We start from the raw sequence: 21,919 nt of genomic DNA, 5'->3' as shown, positions 1-21,919 counted from the left end.
TTGGGAGAGGGCTCCCACTCATTTCCTCTCTCAGTCTGACTCATGAAGCCAACAACCCAGAAAGAAGCAGCTGAGAAAAGGGAAATATGTGAGCCCCAGGGAGATGGAGGGCAAGCCCCACTGAACCAGAGGCTATAACCAGACCTCACTGTCTCATGTCAGGTTCAGAACTGCAAAGTTGGCAACAGCTAAATTATTTTGGGAGGATTATGGAGATTTTTCTTAATGATTGTAAAACCCTGAAGCAAAATGAAGGACTGTCTGGAGAATTATTCAAGAACCTCTGCTAAGCCTCGCCATGTGTCTCTCCTTTGTGGCATGAAACACTGCTCACTGACTCCAGTCCTCAGCTTTGCTTTAGAGTAGGCTGAAAATATCATTTTATGGGTACCTGGATGTAAAGGGCAAACATCCAGTGGGAAATAAAGTAATTGTGCTCATTTTCCTTTATAAATTAAAAATCAAATCACTTTTCTAGTTATGTTCTTCAGCTCCACACATGCACATTTCTAACTACATCCAGCAGCCTTAATTTAAGACTGTAAACTGGACTATATCAAGAGGATAGAATGACTTCAATATCATTATAATGTGCTACAATTATGAAGCTCAAGCATTTCCAAACCTCCTAAGAAAAACTGGATAGTCAGGAGAAGAAAATAGAAGCAGAAACCACTGGATTTGGGGTTCCATAGTAATAATTTTTGTTATTTAAACAGACACAATTTAGAGGATGTTCAAGAGGTCTTAATAAAATGAAATCTGTTCGACCACTCTGGAAGAAATTGTAACTATCTTATTAATGTGGGTAGAAGGACTCCTGCATTTTCTGAACACCAGAATTCTGAACATTTGCTCCTAGACAAGAACATGAGTTACACTCAGACCTGGCAGAGGAACATAAGAAACACAAGCCTATTGGTAGAAATTTATTTCTGCATAGACTGCCCTTCACAGCCCAGGAAGCAGTTAACACAGAAAGAGAGATGCTGAACATAAAAACATTTGTGCTGAGGAAGGGAATATTCCTTTCCTCATGGGAATATTTTCATTTATTAAAGATGGCAGGACTGATACTTTAGCTGCCTTGTTACATACACAAACATAAGCTCTCATTCACATGAATGGGCATTTGTGAGATAAGGAGAGGAAATAATTTATACAAGAGCCAGTTTTTAAAACAACATCCTTATCAAAATAAAATATATACACTACTTTTGATATAAAGAATACAAAAAAGTGCCCGAAGTTGCTTTCTTCTCACTTGAAAATGAACAAAGTATTTAAATCAAATTGTGTGTCTGAGTGTGTGTACTCCTGTATCTTATATCCTGCATGATGACCCTTCCCCCACATCATTATTTTCTTTTTAAACCACACAGTCATAAGCCCCTCATAAGCAGAATTTATACATTTACCTGAGAAGCTGAGAGCAGTGTATTATTAACTGTGTTAAGCCAAATGGCATCACTCTAATGAAAAAGAAACCCAACAACATTTTTCAGGTCTCTTCCCTCTATGCCAGAAGCAGAATTTTAAAAACTGAATTAAAAACAATTTTGTCTAGAAGCAGAAACTCTAGTTGCTTCAACAGGAATTAAGGTGTCCAAAACTTCATAATAGCCAAGACCCCATTAAACACTGCAATGCAGAAATCCATACCAAAAAACATTATTGCAAAGGACAGTACTGCAGTTAATAACTCACAACATTCACTATGCTCTTCAACAGGGAGTCCCAGATTATCCTTTACCATGAAGATTTTTCAGAAGCTGTGAGGTCACTTGCAGGCTGACAGTGCCTCTTCTCTTTCAAATAAAGTAGGAAATACCTTCAAAGAAAAGAAATGAAACTAAGCAAAACAGAAGAGGAACAAAGACAAAAATATCCATACAACTGTTTTACAAATGACCAATTGATTTCTATAGCTTACTAGACCCAATGCAGTTTGGCAATGGCGATTCTGGTATGGGAAGCACATCAAACACTGAACATTAATAGCTACTCTGGCTCTGAGCCTCTTATTATCAACAAGTAAAGCCTTGAAATCAGTGATTTCACAAATGGTCTGATGTTGAAGCTAATTTATAATCAAAACGGTTCTTGAATTTTGTTTTTATTACTATGATAAGACTAGATACGCTATTCTGGCTTGTTGTTTGGGAAAGACTTGTATAAATAAAGCCTCAGTCCTCTGAAAAGATCCACAAGTAGATTCTTATGTCCATACTGAATCACATCACAGGGGGCTATGTCAACATCTTGGGATCCAACTGCACAGATGCTTTTGCAGGGTCAAGGCAATGATGAGAAATTACACAAATGCACAACAAGTGAACTGTATATATTTGTGGTGCTGCAGTTGGATATCTAGTTTGCCAGCTGGATATCCTCCAGACCCACCTACAAAAAATAACACACAAAATATAAAGTGCTACAAAGCAGCAGCAGTTAAAGTGTATTAAAACCAAAAATATATATAACACCTATTCCTGTACCAATAATGAGGATTTTCCACCTGATTTTCTTGGATAGCACTTTTTTTCTTTTTATCACTGACCCAAGCCAGGAATATTTCTTTAGAAGCCAACTGACTAACTCTTTTGACCTACCATACCCCTGAGATACATACTTGAGGTTGAGGAACTTGCATTAGTGGGTTTGGGGAATATGAAAAACATGCAATTTTAAGTGCCAAACTTGAGTTTCACCCTCAGGTCATGCCAAATACGTTTTTTCTAATGTAAATTATGCAGCAAAAATACAAGTAGAAGATTGTAGGACAGATGTGTCTGTATTTGCTAATATTCCCTGGGGGGTCCAAACAGCCCATCACTCATCAAGACAAATTCTTAGACTTTTTTTTTTAAATCAGGGTTTGGAAAAACCACTAGGTTACACTCAAAAACTGAACCCTGGAAAGAATACTGAAAAATAGGTTTTGTGTCCAGGTGCCCTCTTATGTTTTATCACCTCTTTCTAGTTTCATTTTCTGCCACAACATTGTTTGTGTCCCCTTGAAATAAGCCTATGAAAACAGTTTTATGTAGTTACAGGATTCATGAACCTAGATACCACAGGGCTTGGCATCCTAAAAGCACTGTAGGTAGACAGGAAGCAAAGCAGACAGTCGGACAAGATCAGCTCATGGATGAAGTACAGCTGGCAAGACAGAGGTGATACTAGTGAGCAGAGGAAAGATTCTTGAAGAGTATGGCAGTCTCTTTTGCTTGAAGATGTACACACACAATTGTGCAGTTTAGTCTCTTGGATTCCTTGCTGGTGCTAACCTCTTGCATAGTAGCATCTGCAAATCACACTTTGGTCATCTCTGATTGGCACTGTGACCTCACTTGCTGATATCCACATCACACATTCAGCTGGAGTGCAGCAGCATGGCCATGATGACTTCAGGTCTTAGGGAACTCCAGCTACTGCCAAATGCATGTCTCCTCAGCAACACAGCCTTTGGTGAGTGCAACAAACTGCTCAACTCTGCACTGACTTCCCATAGAATTTAGGAGCAAGATTAAGGTCTCAGTCCTTATCAAGCATTCAGCACACTACATGGCATGGACACACGAAAGCTCCTGTGGTTAACAACTTCACTCATCTGGCACAAGGGAACTGTACAAAAATGGCAAGGTTCATCTCAATGGGAGACCAAACTTACCTAACACAGTGCTGACAAGCACTGATACCCTAAAGATGAACACAGACTGAGGATCTTGGAAGTCAAAATAGAAATAGCTGTGCTATTCTATATGTAGAGCCATGTGAACGACAGATATTGTTGGTTCAGTAACCCAGACTGAATTTTAAAAAAATTGGGTCATCCAAAAAATGGAAGTTTTAGGGGAGGCGGAAGCAGAACATTTTTGTTTTGGGTCAGCTCTAAATGTTTTTATTCAATCCAATCAAGGAAAAAAATAATCACAAATGCTGAAGTAATCCAGAACACTCTCTCCCCTCTCTCTAGTTTTGGATTATTTCACCATTTGTGATTATTTTTATTCTTTTATAATTTTTAAAGTTAGGTTAGTTTCAAAATAAAAACATGATTCCAAAATGAAAAAAAAAAACCCAACCCATTCTGTTGCAAAAAGCTGAAGTAAAATATTTTCATGTTCTCAAAAATGTTCCCATTTTTGCAGGCAAAAAACATTGATGATATTGGCAAACAATTTTTGGTGTCCCTGAAACTACATTTTTTGGCAAACAAATTATTCACCAAAAATAAAATAAAATAACCCCACCACCACCACTTGCATTTCTTTCCATTTACTTGTAATACAGAATGTGGACTCAAAAGAATCCTGAGACATACTTAACATTTCTACAAAAAATAAACAGCGTTAGTTTTTAATATGATACAAACATTTCTTCTTTGCCTGGACAACATGCCCCATATTAGGCAGAGCCTCAGCTGCAGATGTGAATAGCTCCAAAAGTCAGAGGGTATCTGAAACTCATATCTGATCCAAATTTTATAAATACCTCCTTTATAAATGAACCAAATGTAAACCCCACATCTGAATAATCCCCAAGGTTGGGGGATTGGGGAATATGAATCTTTCTCATTGTACCACAGGTTTCCCATTGTTGCTCAGTAGACTTTCTAATGCTTTTGGAGGTAAAGACTTCTTCCAAAGCCCCCCTGACTTCAAACTACACAGATGCCCACTCTAATTAACCAGAGACTTTCCAATAATTTTAGTAGTTGCCCAAATTGCATCTGCCAGTCATAGAAACTAATCATTTAATTGAATACTAGTCATGCAGCACTATTGCACACACCCTGGGATCTCTGAAACTGACTTCTGGTTCGTGCCCGTTTCTACGAAGCAAAGTATATTTCCCTCTGAATATTTTCAACCATTGTTATGCTTAAGGATAAAGGCTAAATGGTGCAAATAGTCCTGAGGGTAGGGAGGCAGAAATTGTGCCTCAGAGAGGCACAATTCCTTCAGAAACAGCAGCGTTCATCCTCTAATTGGTACAATCCATTTGCCACGGTATACCCAACAATACCATTTCTGAATGCTCTCTGGAACGTATGGAAGGGCTGCAGCAGGAATGGCTACAGGCCTGGGGAACATCGTGGTAAACTCCACCACCGTCTATATTCCATAGCAACAGCCTGTGCTGCTCTTGTTCCCTCCTGTGGAATAACCTCAATGAAGAGAGTGGAGTAACTGAGGTCTGACAGTAAAGCAAAACAGAGTCTAGCCCAAAGGTTGCTTGAGAACTATTACAAGATCTGAAATGTGAGTGCCTACTCTTTCAGCATACTAAATACACAGGAAACATGGCTGGTTTCTTAATACCCATCTACACCACAAAATAAAGCAAGGTAAGCTAATAACTGATTACAGACAGACTGTCCTCTGAAACAGCTAGAAGTGGCCCTGACTTCAACTGTGCTCTGGAACCAGGATAAAATTTTGGATGGGCCAGAATTTATCCTGGTTACAGAGCTTGGTTGCAGTCATATCGCCAGTACAAACAGGAAGACATTCTGTTATCTGAAGAGGCTATATTTATAGCTGATAGGTGATACTGTAACTGAACTACTAAATAAATCACGTATAGTCTACCCTTGCCTTAAGAGGTAAAAGGAATATTGAATGCAGCACTAACTGAGACCAGCAGACTACACCCCAAGAATGGGGGAATTACCCTTTGCTTGTGCTTGGACACTGAAGTTAGACCCCTGAGGATGAATAAAAACCATAGAGCAAGCAACAAGTCGAAGATATACCACAGTTACTCGAATATAAGACGAGGTGTTTTCCTTCAATCAACATGGAGGAAAAAAACCCTTGTCTTATATTTGCACACAAGGAAACCACATTAAATACACTGCCTATCTTAGAACTGCTGCAAAAAGCAGCAGTAACGGAAACCAACAATGAAGCGGATTAAATACAGATAACATCGAACATATTTATAAAGTGCATGGCCTGCTTAGGGCAAACATGCTGACAGGAACTTCTTTTTGCATGGCCCTTAAAAAAATGTGCAGTTGCTCCCCGCAGGAAGCAATAAGCACCAGCCCTGGAAATACTGCAATATCAAGCCAATGCTCGGAGAGGCCACAGCTTGTTCCAGCACCCTCCCCAAAAATGCTGATGGGAATCTACAAGAATAGGCTGGTGGAGTTCATTTGAAAAAATATACATTAGTGCCCATTGAGTGCAGTCCTCCTCAGTGCTGACTCTTTTTCAAGTCACGGTGAGCCACTCTACTGCATATACTTCAACTTCCTCTTCTCTCTTATAGCTGAGCTGAGCATTTCTTACCCAGTTCTAATGACTCCTGTTTCTTCACCAGCCTTCAGTATCTAGCAAGCATCACCAAACAGGGCCACAGTTTATCCAGAATCCCTCTGTCAGCCCCTCTCTCAGCCTACAGCACATAATTAGTGTGGCCCTGCCCTCCATGAGGTGGTGACAAAACAGGTTGCCCTATGCCTTATCTGCTTATATATTTTTGGAGGATAGCGGGACTCATGACAAGAACACCCACTTCTACTCATGAGCGTGGGGCTAATTAGCACATGGATCCTTTGTAAGGGATATCTGGAATACACACACCTGCTGAACACTGCTATAATGTGGGGTCACAATAGCTTGAAATGCTGTTGACTCTGCTGTGGCCCAGCCCAATGAACTGTATAGTAAAATCATGAGCCATTTGGCTTTGAATTAATACCATGCATAGTGGGTATGTCTACACAAGCATTTATACCAGTTTAAATTTACTGCACAGTAAATTACTGCAGAGTAAGTGAGAACAGGCCAGCATATACACATGCAGGCATTTGAGCACATCAGCACATTTGAGTAAATACAGTAATAGCAAAGCTGAAAATCAGAAATCAGCCATATGCAATACTTGCACTTGTTGCAAGAAAAGATCAAGTGCTACTGACCATGACCGTATCATTTTATCTTCTCTTCTTGTGCATTCTGTCTCCCTTTGCTGTCCTCTATCACGTAATTTTGTTTTTCTAATTCACAAATTGGTATACATTAATAAAAAAAAATTAGGAGATGGAAACTGTCTCTGTTTAAATTGTTTCGCTATTCACTGTTATCCCTCATCTAATCCTTCATCTCATAAAAAACAGTCATTAACTTCCTCCTTGGTATTAAAGAATCTTAGACAGGTTCATTCCTGTGCCATTAAGACTGGAAAAGATGAAGCCGTATCTTCCTGGAGGTATGCTATTTCAATTCCTTAACAAGCATATCATCTGTCATGTTAAGAAACCTATTCTAAATGGTTTTCAGTCAGGCCTGGGTGATTTTACATGTGCAGAATTTATAAAAGGATAAGGGGAAAATACGAATCAGCCATCATTTACAAGGTTAATCAAAGTTTCTCTACACAAGTCATGCCCGAACTTTGCTCAACCAAAAATGTCCTGACAATCTGCCAAATGCAGAAAGTCTGCATTAAATGGATCTGATTCTTACACAAAAGCCCCTTTGCAAGTGTTCCAGCCTTAAAAGTGCCTTAAATTATATCAATACTTGGTTTAAGGATAAAGCAGTGCAAAATGACCTTTATGTACGTGAGAATCAGGTTCACTTTGTATAACTTAGGCAGACTGCAGCCCTTTTCCTCCACAAGGCCCCATCTGGCACAGGAACTTGACGGGCCAGAGATAGACTGTCCACTTTGCCTCCTGTGCAAAGGACAGTTGTCCATGGCTTTCCCCATTGGGCACATAAACACAAAGCAGATGAAAGTTTCACATTCACTCTGCACGGGTTTCAGCAACTAAACAAACTGCAAGATGGTAGGCAATCAAGCCGTCAGCACCTGGAACACCCTAACGGTCCTAAAACAGCACTGCACCAAATGAATCCGATTCTTAGTTACTTTTGAAATTGTTCTGGCAGTGTAAATGTGCCTTAAATCGAGCATTTGGGGGAGACAATAGAATTTAGAAAGTGAAGTGATCTCTACTGACCTGCAATCTTCAGAAGCCATCTCTCTGTATTGGAAGCCAGCGCCGCCAGAGGCAGCATATTCTTTGCTCCATGGGACCCTGACATCCTACTCATCTTTTACTGGTAGGAACACACGATTTAACAAGGGGTGCCTTGAGATCCTTTCAAGGGTGCCATACAATGTTAGTACTAAAAGGTGTGTGAACATGATCCATAAGATAAAGGCAGAGATTTCAAATAGGAATCTGTAGCATTAAAACATTCTGATCTGCTGTAGTCTTTCTGAGTTCTTTTCTACAAAAGAATTGCCCTATTTTTTTTTTGTAGTCAAAACAAGAGAAAACTATCTATCTATGCAAGGGTGCCTTGAGTCTAAAAGGCTGAGAACCACTGCTATAGAGAAGCTGTCAAAAAAAGTCCAGAAAACAGTCTTACTGTGAAAGGCCTGAGAATCAATTCTCCTGCAGTATTGAGCAATCTGAATTATCTGTGGTTCATTCAAGCCTTAGAGTCCAAAATGATTATATAGAGACAATACTTACTACAGGCAGGCAGACAGATCCACATTTGTTAGGACCTTGGGACTCTTATTTTCAAGATAGTGAGGGGCTCCAGAAAAGTCATGAGAGTCACAAAATGTTGTTCATCAGTAGTTTCTGCTCCCTTATAGGGTGTGAGGCACAAAACTGATATATTCTCTCTCCTTGCAGCATTCCATCATCCTTCAAAGGATCTCAAGGCATCCCAAGGTATCATGGTACCCAAGCTGAGAATCACTGGCCCATGGTAATTTAAGCTCAGAGCCAGTAATACTGAAGATATAACTAATAAAAATAAGATCTCCAGAAGTTTCAACTTTGAGAGTAATTTTTCCTTTTGTGAAATGTATGATGTAAAAATGTGGGTGCAGCCATCAGCTGAAGCAAAGCTTATGGTACATTTGAACAGCTAGATCATACTTCTGCTTTTGTTACAGATGACAACTTGTTCAAAATGTAGGTCTAAATTCAACACACAGAGTGTTTTTCATAGAACTGGAATAAAGCGCTCTTACAGTGTGGATGGGTCACTACAGTCCTGGTGTTTTTACTCTCAATAGTTAACACCCCAAGGGCCAATTATCCAGTAATCATTCTCTTTACCAAAATGGACCAACCAACTGAAAAAAATTACACTTACATGTCTCCCTACTTCCACAGCAGCTACATCTACATCTTTTTTTTAGTTCTGATGAAACTTGAGCTAAAGTGTGGTAAGACAAAGGCTCTATTGACTCAGTTTTTTTTTCTGGATTAACATGTCTATTAATTTATAACAGAGATTTCATTGAACACTAAGTAACAGGAACACTACTTCGCCATGAATCCAGAGATTACCTGTTGAAACACTAACAGCAAATACCTTTTGATGTGGGCTGCTTAATGTGGTGCAAAAGCTAGAATTGTAATTATGCATTTCCTTCCTATGAATCTAGCATTAAAATTGAAGTTCTGCTGTTGGATGTATTCTGTGTGTATGTGTGTGCATCTGTATGTGTTTTACAGGAAATACTCTACAGCTGAGTCTGCGATTTACCCACATAGTTGCACGTAGTAAATCTGCAACAGGGGTTCTCAGCTACTTCATTCACTGTGTGCTTTGACCAAGCAAAAGGCTAAAACAATTGCCATACTTGAGACAAATGCCAGCATGAGTCATATCAGTCACAGCGCAAACTTGTTTGCTGTTGGATGAGTCATTATATCGCATCCTGAATTCACAAACAGCTCTATAAATAATACTAATTTCTGAAGTCATTGTATTTCTTTAATGAAATATCAGTTGTAAAATATTACAGGCTGTGGTGCCAAACCTGTAAAGATTATACTGACTACAGAAAACATACTTGTTTTCCTCTCTCATTATTTATCACTGACACATACTTAAGCACTAGTAGGTAGGGCCTGCTGCTTTTAGTGACTGAAGCAGTACATAACACTTACCACTACCCAAATATTGTTGGTAAGCTATGACACAATAATCAAACGAGTGCTACAAAATTACTCATGAAAGATACTTGAAAATACTATGGATTTCATCTATGTCCATTGAACTATAACTACAATATTATGATTCTTTCTAATGTTAATTATTTTCCACAATAAAATCCAGGGAATACCAAATTTGTGTAGAATGCAAAGCAACTTTGGGATTGGCATGGTAAATAACCAAAAACTATTTCTAGGAAGAGCAGGATAGCAGCCCTGCAGTTGTGCCTAAGTGCTCTAGGCATGGATCACAACTCTGCTGTGATGGACATTATTCATACACAGAACAAAAGGATGGGGTTTGTCCAAAAAGCCAGCAACCTACATATAATGAGAATGTCTACAGTTAAATAATGTAGCATAATAATTTTCAATTATTATACTATCAGTTGCTCCCCTTCAAGAAAGCATCCTTAGGCAGGGACAAAATTCAAGCACATACCACATTGCTTTCCAGAAGAGGGATGGACTTACACATGTATCTAAGTGTTTTCCTGAACTGAGGCCAAAAATAATTGGTTAAAAAATGTTCAGGACGCTTCAATAAGCAAGGAAAATTGTTTTTTGCTTTTCCTCCTTTAGTTAGGGGTTTATTCTCATTTTGTAGTAAAGAGGATTCACGCATGTACAAATCCCCACACATCAAGATGAAAAAACCTTGCTTGCTTTAATTGTTTTGTAGACTAACCACTCAAAAGTTCATTTCTGTTACCTTTCTCAGGCAAAATAAGAGGCCTTTTAGAAAAATTCTATTGCTAAAACAATGAAATTCTCCTGGGAATGACTTCGTTATGGAAATGAAGTGACAGCTCCTTTTATCTAGCCAAGCAGAAAGTCTGCATTTATAAAAGGCAATCTGTGCACTAAGTACAGTGAGTGGGAGGACATGAAAATGCTATTTTTAATACAGATTTCAGTATTCCTCCCATACAGCTCTCCTACATAACAACAACAATAATAATTAATAGTGCCAAAAAAAAAAAAAAAAAGAACATTACGTTAAATTTGACCACAGCGCTACACAGGAACAAATAGTTAATGTTTTACAAGATTTAGGGACAATCCAAGACTCTATTTAAATAAACTGGAGCTTTGCCAGTGATTTCAAAGGAGCTAGCATTTGACCCTCTGATTATAAATTACCATTCAAATAAAAACATTTTACTTTATTACTGTAAATACTGTATACTGTAGTACATTATTACTGTGAATAATAATTTAAATGTTGTCTTTTATTTCCTTTCAGAATTTTACTTTATATGCCAGTGAACATGTTGTTAGCTCAGGAACTGCCAGGAGTTATTCTGTGTCCGGATGAGTGTCCATGACACTGTCTAAATGTGGAAAGCAGAAAGTCCAGAAGAAAACCTAGGGACAAATGACTTACTATGGTACACACAGACATTTGCTGCAACCAGTCTATGATCATGCAGATTACTTTAAACCACATGATTGTAGATAGGGAATGGCAGATTGTCCACAAGTTTGCCAGTGCCAGGAGCCACAATGGGGTGTAACTCAGGGTGATGGGAGGAGTAGGTGGGATCGAGGGGAGGGCTACCAGGTCTAGGAGGGAGGGAGTTAGCAGGTTCATGGGGAAGGGTTGTTCATCCAGGGGTGGAGGAGGTCAAAGGACTAAAAATAACTCAGGCAGGGTCAGGAGAATAGGAAGAGTACAGCCCCAGGGCTGGGCCCTTTCCCAGCTCCAGTGCTGTGCGCTGAACACATACAGGCATTCGGTAGATCAGGCTAACCCATTTGTGATCCAACTCAGTGCACATCCTGAAGTGAGCTAATATAGATCAGACCCATTATTTTTTCCCTGATTTAACCTCCCCAAATGTCTGCACAGATAGGCACTTAGATCAACCTTACCCTAGTTAGGTTGATCTAAATGTCATGTCTGCACATAGTTCAGTGCAATGAATGGGATCTGGGCATAGAATGCAGGTTTAGGCCTGATCCATAGCCCATGGAAGTCACGTGAAAGACTTCTATTTACCTCAGCAACCTCTGGCTCAACTCCTTCAAGATCATGAAGGTAAAGCTTTCAAAAAGCGCACACAGCATGTGTACTTCCATATAGAATACGTGGACCAAATTCTGCCATCATGTGACAAGAGCACAGTGTCCAATGGCTTCAATCCGAGTTCCCATTAATTATCCGAGGGCAGAAGCTGGCCCTTATTATATTCAAGTTCCTTTCTAGCTGTGCTATTATCTGTAGCGGTAATTAGGAAAGCCTCTGAGCTTCATGCTTAATAAAAATGAAGAAGAGAAAACAGGCAATAACAAAAGGCATGAAAGTACAACCTGGAAACTGCTAAGTGTGACTGCACTTAGGACAACCCCACCACTGGAAACCCCCCTTATTTCATGCTAAATTAAGAAAGAAAAACTCTTCAACATTCAGTAACTCTTAACACTGAAACACTTTAGAGTCTGCCACTGACTCATACTGCATATTCAGAAACACTCCCCCCTACACACACACACACACACACGCACGCACTTACACTGCACTTCTGCACTTTCTCCCTCCCCCCTCCAGCTGCTAGGGGTACCAAGGCTGACTCATGTGATTCCCCTTAGATTTTTTTAGTCTGCTTTGCTGGCAAGGAGCAACCGTTGTTAGCAATGGCATGAGCTAAGTCTCTAACATTCCATGAAGCAGTGCTTTTGACAAGCTGCCCCAATGAAAATTTGTACAGATACGACCCTTTTTAAAAGACTGTAACTTGAATAATTCATTTAATTGAACAGATCTCTCCTCCTCTCTGCCTTCAAAACAGTGTTTTGCTTTTCTACAAGACACACTTTCTTTCCATTAGCCTGGACTTGGCCTTTCTGTTGAGTGAAGTTTAGGCATATTGAAATATACACTCCTAACTTGAGACTTAGCCTGACTTAAGTGTGCTTCATGGGAAATAGGCAATGATAACAGTTAGGAAGTATATAGGTCCAGAATAAGTTAGCTCCTGGTTCTGTTCATCAGGCTATGCCAAGAAAATTTGCTGCTGGTCACTTTCTTAATTCACTGCCAGCAAATAAATGCTAATTTGGTATTGTTTAACCCTCAATAAAATTAAAAGCAATAAGCACTTTTTTGGGGCTTTACATACTATATGGTCTGCACTGTATGATCCTAGGTATGACGATAAACTGCATCCAAACCATGGCAATGTGGTAGGGCTACTCATGGCAGTGTAACTCCAGTAAAATACCATAATGTTGCAACCTCCAGAGTAAGGTAAGTATAGGGTGCCTCAGAACCCTAGCTCCCACTTCCTTGTGGGTATTACTTGATTGGAAAAAGGCTAAGGGTCATCATCACCCTGACAGAAATACACCTTTGCAAGGCATCAGGCAGTCAGCAGCAGTTCTTATGCAGCAGCTTGGTGCAGGGGGCTGGACCTGATGATCTTCCAAGGTCCCTTCTGGCCTTGCAAGCTATGAATTGTCCATTCCTCTGGCAGAGGCTACAAATACTGATGCACTGAATGTCTGGACTCGGCCTGGCCTTTGGATTCTGTGTCTCAATGATCTAAAGAGGGGGTGGTAGAGGTCTTGGACAATCTCTACTCCTCCATACTCTTGCCTAGGTATAAGTGTTGAAGGTTTCGGTGCGACAGTCACAGGGCTCTGTACAAATGGATTCAACAGGTACCTTATATGTACACCATGATACAGAGGATTGACAGTTGCTTACTACATACTATAAACACCATGGAGAATTTAACTGGCCATTCAGTTCTCCACATGCCTACCAGGTAAATCACGTATTATTTATTAATTCTATTATATAAATAGGGATGCACCAGAGAGAAGATAACTGACTTGCCCACAGCCAGCATGCTGGCTTTAGAACACAGGCGTCCTTGTCTCCTGGTCCTGTGCTCGGTCTACTAGACCAGTGGTCTCCAAAGTGGGGTGCGCAAGACGATCCATTGGGGTGCGGGAAGAAAATATTAGAACTTATATTTATATTTATATAAATATACATATATTGGGGGTGCGTGCTCAAAAATTTTTTACTGACAGGGGTGCGCAATCAAAAAAGTTTGGAGACCACTGTACTAGACCATACAGATTTTCCTAAACCTTGTAATTTTGTAATTCCTTTTTTTTAAATAATAAACTAGATCTTATTTTCATTCCAGTCCCTGTACACTGCTCAACGGAGGATTATATGCAGAGCTCTATATGCAACTGATCCTCCAGTAGCTCGATAACAGGCCCTGAATTGCTCTAATTCATACTGGGGTCCGAGTAAACTGGCCCACTGGATCAATGTGCTGTAACCTGCTCCCGGATGTTTCATTGCTTCGTATTTCCCCCTGAGTAGCAGAGATCATATGCAGGGAGTCCAATGTCTTTAGAAAAGAACTTTTCACAACGGGTAATAAAATCATGCTGCCTACGCTACTTTCAAACAGTGTTGCAGCTAGAACAGCACAGGGCTCAGTACAGCTAAGCTTTTTTTAGCTCTTGCCTACACTACACTATAATCAAGTCAGGGAGCCAATTACAAAGGCAGTTATTCCCTGATTTTGTTACAACACAGTGAAAAGCTGTAGTGTAGGTGGGACATAACTGCTTGTGTTACACCAGGTTCAAGCTTAAGGGTTGTCTATACTTAAAGGTTTTGCTGCCTCAACTGCAGCAACTGCATTAAAGCAGTCAGGGTGGACACAGTTATTCCACTATAAAAGTGCTTATTTTAATTGATGGTATGAACTAAGCTACTCAGCTCTAAGTCAGCTTTATAGCAGGATAACTGTGATCACAGGAGAGGTTTTGCTGTATTATTTTGTTGAAAAAAAAAATCACACCCTTAAAAGACACTATTAGGCTGGCAACATTTTTTAAGCATAAACCAGCTCATAGCTGGCCAGCGCAAAGGCTCTACAAGGTAGACAGGAGGACCTCATCCAGTAACTTTTAGCCAGGCTTTTCATTTGCTCAGAGCCAACCCATTGTAACTGGCTCCCCTGACTTGGCTATAGGGCTTGATTTCACTGCAGAATTAGCTCAAGGGAACCAAATACGAATGTATCCACTTCAGTCTAGTTCAAGTCAAAGCAACAGCTAATGGATTAGCAGCCAAGATTGCTTGATTCTCTCCTGCCCCCGCTTCCCAAGCTTTAATCTGGTCCCTCAGTTAGCATGATCTTACAGCACCACTTAATCCAAGCTAAAGATTTCTTGGTGTGGACAGCAGCCTGGGGAAGGGCTACACTCCAGTTACACTCACCCCTGCAGTGCAGACAGGCCTGCAGCTGTACGGTACATGGAGCTCAAGTGACTGCGTGAGCAAAAAGCTGCTCATGAGACTTCCCTCCCTGACCCTCTGTAACACTAGGGTTTCATTTTGCTTTCTGAACACAATCTGTGACTGAAATGAAGTGGCCTTCAACACTTTCTGGACAGGAACTGCTAAAATGGCTGGGGTGAAAGGACATTTTCTCTCCCTCCTCCCACTGGCTATCAGTAGCATCACACCTCCATCTGCAACATCCAGAAAATGACAACTAGGTCTACCTTGTTGCATAAATTGCTGGTTTTATCCCCTGGAGGCTAGTCCAATTGACCTCTAGAAGAGAGTCACACTTTCAGGCTGGGTCCAACTCTATTTTATTGCTTGCAAGCAGGCCAACAGAGGAGCTTGTTGCTCAAATCAGTGTCGACCCTAAACAAAGCGTGCGCACTGCTTTTATTGAGCTAGCAATTTTTAGTTGGCGTGTTACATTTTGATTGGTCATTACAAAACAAAACCTGGGCAACATGTAAGACATGCGTAGTGGGCCATCCTGTACAATGTGGGTGGAAAGTTACAGAATGCAGGCGTTAATACTAAAACAAGGAACAAAGAAACATAGAGAAAAGTATCTATTTTCACTACAACCTCACTTGACTCTATTCATAATATCCATATTGCAACAGGAGTAAGAGTCTGTACCTGGAGAAGGGATTATGTCATGCACGGGTGTGATACCCTATGCCGCTGGGCAAGGCATACAGCCATCGCCTTGTGCCTTCTCATGCCTTATTGTACAAAATCCAGACAGCTTAGCAGAGCAATGCTATGCACATCCCCAGAAAGCTTACATCCTAGAGGACTCTGTTCCAATGATCCTAAAGATCTCATTCAGATGGAAATCAGAGCCTCCCCACCACAGCACATTCTTCACTTCACCCCAAAGGGCTGCCAACCAACAGAGGATATTGGCAAGATACACGGCGAAGTTGCAACAAGCCTGGTAGGATGTGGCAATGCATGGAACACATCCTCTACCAAAAGGCAACTGGCAGTCAGTCTGAAGGCAGAAGCAGAAGGGAGGGGTTTCCTAACAAAACAGGCCTTGTGAAAAAACTAAGCCTCATTCTCCTCACTGCACGCAGCATTCTTAGGCAATCAACAAAAATACTCCTATGAACCTTCTTATATGGATTGTTTTAAAATAAGACAGACTCTGAAACCCTTCCTGCCCTGTTTTTCTCACCCAGTCGGGTATAATAATGTTAAGTTACCAAAGCAAAGCCATTCAAAAGTTTTGCCTGAGGTTTTCTAGGCCAAAGGAAGAAGCAGCTAGATGGGAAAGTTTTCAGAAGTGGGAGTTGTGCCTGCCTTGTTTTTAATTGTAGTGAAACTGTCAACTCTCTGCATTGTGTTTCAAGACTTTACACTTCAAAATCATTCCCTCTGTGCTTTGAATTGCTACACTTTTAAGCTAACTACTTCTCAAAGTGCTGTTTAAAAGCTGACATCTTCAACCACATTTCAGGCTGAGAATAAATCTAAATTTGCAGAGTCTCATCAGGTCCCTACAAAAGTGCAGCCTTTTTTATTACACTTGACAGCTGATCTCTTAGAAATGATTTGTGCAGAAATTTGGTTCTAATTACTTCATATCAAGGCATTTAAAAGAAAATGCATTTTTTGTTATAAGCCAAAAAATAATGACACTCATCTCAGATTTAAAAAAATATGCAAGCAGCTAGCAACATTAAAACAAATCAGTAACCATTTAGCCCCAAAGAAACTTCAGCTAACTGCAATCTATGAGTAACTGTATTTTATAAAGGCTTTTGGATTCTCTTTGTGTCAGACAGGCGAGGCTACCGCTCTATGCTTAAAGTCAAGTTAAAAGGCCTAATTCTATCTGGGGCTGAACACCCTGCACTTCCATTTACTTCAGTGGGAGTCAAGAGCACTCACCATCTCACAGAAGGTGCTCGGTGCCTCTTGGAACTGAACTGAAGAGTGCCATCCTGAACATTAGCATAATAACAAATTTCCAGACATACCAACATGTTAGTTCTGCGGTTTTTTACAGGATACAATCCTGCAAGGTGTTGAATGCCCTCCTGCATCTTGGGAGCAGAGGATGCTGACTGCCTTGCAGGCAGGCCACAGCTCTTAACAGAGGCTTTACAATTACTGGATGTCTTATTCTGTTTGCATTCAGAGGCTGAGGGAAAAAATGTTTCTATGCGCCTTGGAAAATAAAAATCTTCCAGCCCATGAGAAAAATTTGGTAGAGAAAGGAGTTGGTTCCAATGAGACCAATAATATATTGATAGGTAGTTGCTTGAAATCATAGGGAAAAAGGCACTTAATAACAAATTCAAAGCATTTTAATTTCAATTGAGTTTGACTGTAAGCAACTCTGGCCACACAGTGCCCTGCATCAGATGTCTGCACAGTGCCCAGTACAGGGTGGTCTGGATACTGTTTGGAGGACTGGACGATATAAAAACAACAACAAAAAAGCAGTAACACCAATAACAAAGCTGCCTGGGGGTTGGACAAGTTTAAAGTTCTTGAATTGGGGCTAATATATCAGGACTGACATCACAACTCAAAGGCCTGGCAACTCCCCCTCTTTGTTATTTCTAAATCAGCATCAGCATCTCATAGATGAAAGTCCAATTTTCTCTGTATGTGGGGCAGCCCCCTATCCTGGCAATAAGGGTTTTATGTTACCACATGGGACACCCAAGCTGAAGTAAGAAAAAGGCTCCTGCTACAAAATTCAGCTCTAGCTTTCACTAAAAAACCCACATGGTTTGGAATCATCTTGATCTGAGTTACCATTCAGCCTTTAAAGCACTGATTCTCAACCAGGGTGCCTTGAGATATTTTCAAGGGTGCCTCAGGAACACAATGTCAGCACTGTTAGGTGTGCAAACATAATTCCCAAAATAAACCCAGAAATTTCAAATAGGAATTGCTAGCATGAAAAACATTCTGACCCACTGTGGTTTTTCTGAGTTCTTTGTAACAAAAGAAGTGCTCTATTTTTGTGTAGGCAAAAAATGTGTAAAAATTATAAGCTGGCATTTTCTGAGAGGTGCCTTGAGTTTATCAAGAGGTGCCTTGAGTCTGTATAGGAGTATCTCAAATCATGCAGTGTCTGGAGCCAGTCTGCCCCACAGGCTTGGCTTCACACAGGGGACTGACCCCTTTGCGCTGGCTTTGGGGCCAGTCTGGATTGGGCTGCACTGAAGCCAGTGCAAAGGACCACCCCAATACAGTGTGTACCATGTGCCACCCCTCTGCACCACCTGCAGTGTGTGCAGCTAGTCCAGCTCTGCATACTGTATGCACCAGATCCATGCCAGGGCTCTCGCTGCACACAGCACAGGGGGCCAGCGTGGGATGCGTGCTGCATGCAGCACCCTACTGGGCTGGTCCTGCACACAGGCTCCAGCATGTACAGACAGCCTGGAGCCAGATCTGAACCGGACTGGTCCCACCTACAACCATTCACCAATGACACCTTCATCAAAGGAAGTCCCGCTCACTGTCCACTCTTAGATGATGGCTAACATTATGTGATACCATGAACAGTCACAAAGAGGAGTCTGGGTTATATGGCTGATGCAACAAACTTCAGACAGCAGTTGGCAATTTTTTTTGATTTCACAGGAAGTATGGAGATGTGGCCTTTGCTGAACATACTTCTTGTAACCCTGAGAGTTCTCCTCTGCTTTCAAGCTTAAACTTGCCCTCATCCTGAAACTTGCCTCCAGGGAGCCATGTGACTGGAGCCTCGTGAACACACTGCACAAACAGATGCCCAGCGCGCAAGTTAGCAGGGGAGTTCGCGCAGGAGGGCAAGCGAGAGGGCCCAAGGCCCTGCCTATAAGCCCCCCAGGGTACAGTCCCAGACGTAGCCAACCCACCAGCTGCATGACAGGGATGGACACACGCCGTACCCTGAGGGTCCCCTCAGGGTCTGCGCACCCTCCCCCCATGGTGCCTCAGAGGTCTCCATCCAGACGGAGCCCACGGTTCCAGGCTCCACGCAGATGGAGCCCCTGGCTCTCAGCTGCTGAGGCTGCCCGTTGCTTTTTCAGGCTCCGGGGCCCAAGAGCATGGCCACCTCCCTTTGTGGGGTCTGCTTCCTACTGGGGTCTCTGGCGCACCAGCTGGATGAGCTCCAGGCCGCAGTCCAGAGACTGTGCGCTGTCAGGGACTGTGAGCAGGATATTGACTCCTACTGCCAGGCCCTTCTCCCCCGGGACACAGAGGGTCGACCATGGTTGCCTTCCAGGACTGGGGAGGACTTGAGGACCTCCCATGCTGTCCAGCCCAGGGGTTGGACCAAGGTGGTCAAGGGCCCCAAGGTCCACCGCACCAAGACCCCCCCACCGCTGGAGTTTTGTAACAGGTACGAACCTCTTGCAGCCCCAGCAGAGCCTGCCAAGCTGCCAGCTCCCACAGGCAACACAGGCTCTACTGTAGCTACCGCCTCCGCTCTCCCTAAGACAAAATGCAAAGTGTTTGTCATGGGAGACTCCATCCTGAGGGGGACTGAGGGGGCAATCTGATGCCCTGACCCCTTAGCCCGGGAAGTCTGTTGCTTCCCAGGAGCCTGGATCTGAGACACTGCAGTGAATATCCCTGAATTCCTCCAGCCCATTGACCACTATCCCATGCAGGCATCCATGTAGGCACCAATGACATGGCTCGGAGCGCTCCCAGCTAGATTATGAAGCACTACAGGGATTTGGGAGCGGGGCTTAAGGGGTTGGCGGCGCTGGTATCATCAGGAAGGCTTTGGCTTCCATGACCACAGTCCACTCTTTGGAGAGAGAGGCAGTGAGCTGCTGGGAAGGGACGGCCTCCACATCTCTCCGCTGGGGAGGAGGGTCTTCTCAGTCAGACTGGCTGACCTGCTCCACCAGGCTTTAAACTCAGCCCACCGGGGGATGGGGGGGACTACTGCCACTGCTGGCCCAGTGAGCAACCCTTGCAAAGCCAGCAGGCCAAGGCACTTAAGGGAGTCCACCCCTGCCCCAGCCCTGGAACGAACTGTAGGTAAGGGGACTCCTGCATGTCTATACACAAATGCTAGGAGCTTGGGGAACAAACAGGAGGAACTTGTCCTCCTGCTAAACACAAATAACTATGATGTCATTGGGATAACGAAGACCTGGTGGGACTCCACCCATGACTGAACTACAGGTATAGATGGCTATACCCTGTACAGGAGGGATCGAGTGGACAAAAGGGGTGGGGGCGTAGCTCTCTATGTCAAGGAAAGCTGTGCATCCCTGCAAGCTGACATGGGCACCCACAGCGGACTTGAGACCCTCTGGGTTAAAATCTGTGGGGAACACGGCACAGGGGATACTATGGTGGGAGTCTACTACAGACCCCCTACCCAGGGACAAGAAATTGACTACGAGTTTGCCAGGGAATTGGCTGAGGCCGTGCACTCTGGGTGTATGGTTGTCATGAGAGATTTTAACTACCAGACATCTCGTGGGAGGAGCACTCAGCCAAATCCGAGTAATCGCAAAGCTTTCTCTCGTGCGTGGATGACCGCTATCTGATGCAGGAAGTCTACAGGCCAACGAGAGGTAAAGTGCTGCTCGACCTGGTACTGGCAACCGGGGATGACCTAATCAGCGACCTAATGATTGAAGGGAAGCTGGGTGACACTGACCATGAGCTGATCACCTTCACCATCCACCGTAAAGCTGGCAAGTCACTGAGTAATACAGAAGTCCTTGACTTCAGGAAAGCTGACTTTGACAAGCTAAGGAGGCTTGTCAGAGAGGCCCTAAAGGGCCACAGCCCAAAGGGGAGGGGAGTTCAGGACGAGTGGTTGCTCCTCAAGAGAGCGATCCTTGATGCACAAGCTAATGCTATTCCATCTCGGAGGAAAGGCAGCAAAAGGGCACAGCAGCCCCCTTGGCTCTCCAGAGAACTAGCGGACCTCCTGTATCTTCAAAGGAAGGCCTACAAAGGATGGAGGACTGGAACCACCGCCAAGGAGGAATACTCTGCTCTTGCCTGGACCTGCAAAGAGCAAACCAGGAAAGCCAAGGCTGTGACGGAACTCCAGCTAGCTACAAATATCAAGGATAATAAAAGTCCTTTTTCAGACATGTGGGGAGCCAGAGGAAAAGCAAGGGCAACGCTGGACCCCTGCTAAACCAGATGAGACAACTGACAACCAACACCCAGGAAAAAGCAAACTTGCTAAATGGGTACTTTGCATCAGTTTTTCACCAGTCCCATGGGACGCCCCTGCCCACTGCGGGACAGGGAGGCCCGGGTGAGGGAGATTCCTTGCCCTCCATGGAAACTGTCCTCGTGAAGGAACACCTTGACAGGCTGGATACCTTCAACTCAGCAGGCCCTGATGGTTTATACCCATGGGTACTCAAAGAGCTGGCAAGCATCATAGCTCAGCCCCTGGCACTGATCTTCGAGAACTCCTAGTGCTCTGGTGAAGTGCCTGATGATTGGAAGAAGGCCAATGTGATGCCCATCTTCAAAAAAGGGAGGAAAGTAGATCTGGCAAACTATGGGCCCATCAGCCTGACCTCTATCCTGGGGAAGGTCTTGGAAAAGATTATCAAAGAGGCCATCCTATACAGGCTAGCTGACGGCAATATCCTGAGGGATATCCA

General features: G+C 42.7%; 1 protein-coding gene across 4 annotated transcripts in view; it reads right to left on the bottom strand.

The window, feature by feature from the left end:
- ATXN1 (ataxin 1) overlaps positions 1–21,919 on the bottom strand; it is a 338,219-nt gene that overhangs the window by 130,792 nt on the left and 185,508 nt on the right. For all 4 annotated transcript variants that reach the window (XM_019522954.1, XM_019522947.1, XM_019522959.1 and 1 more), the window contains one exon: positions 1,708–1,831. The gene's annotated coding sequence lies outside the window, so the exon portion shown is untranslated. The remainder of the gene's footprint in view (positions 1–1,707; positions 1,832–21,919) is intronic.

Source organism: Gavialis gangeticus, unplaced genomic scaffold, assembly GCF_001723915.1.
Source record: "Gavialis gangeticus isolate Ggan-Ray unplaced genomic scaffold, GavGan_comp1, whole genome shotgun sequence".
NCBI lineage: Eukaryota > Metazoa > Chordata > Crocodylia > Gavialidae > Gavialis > Gavialis gangeticus.
Note: the sequence above shows the minus strand (reverse complement) of the source record. Positions and strands in the feature narration are given on the sequence as shown.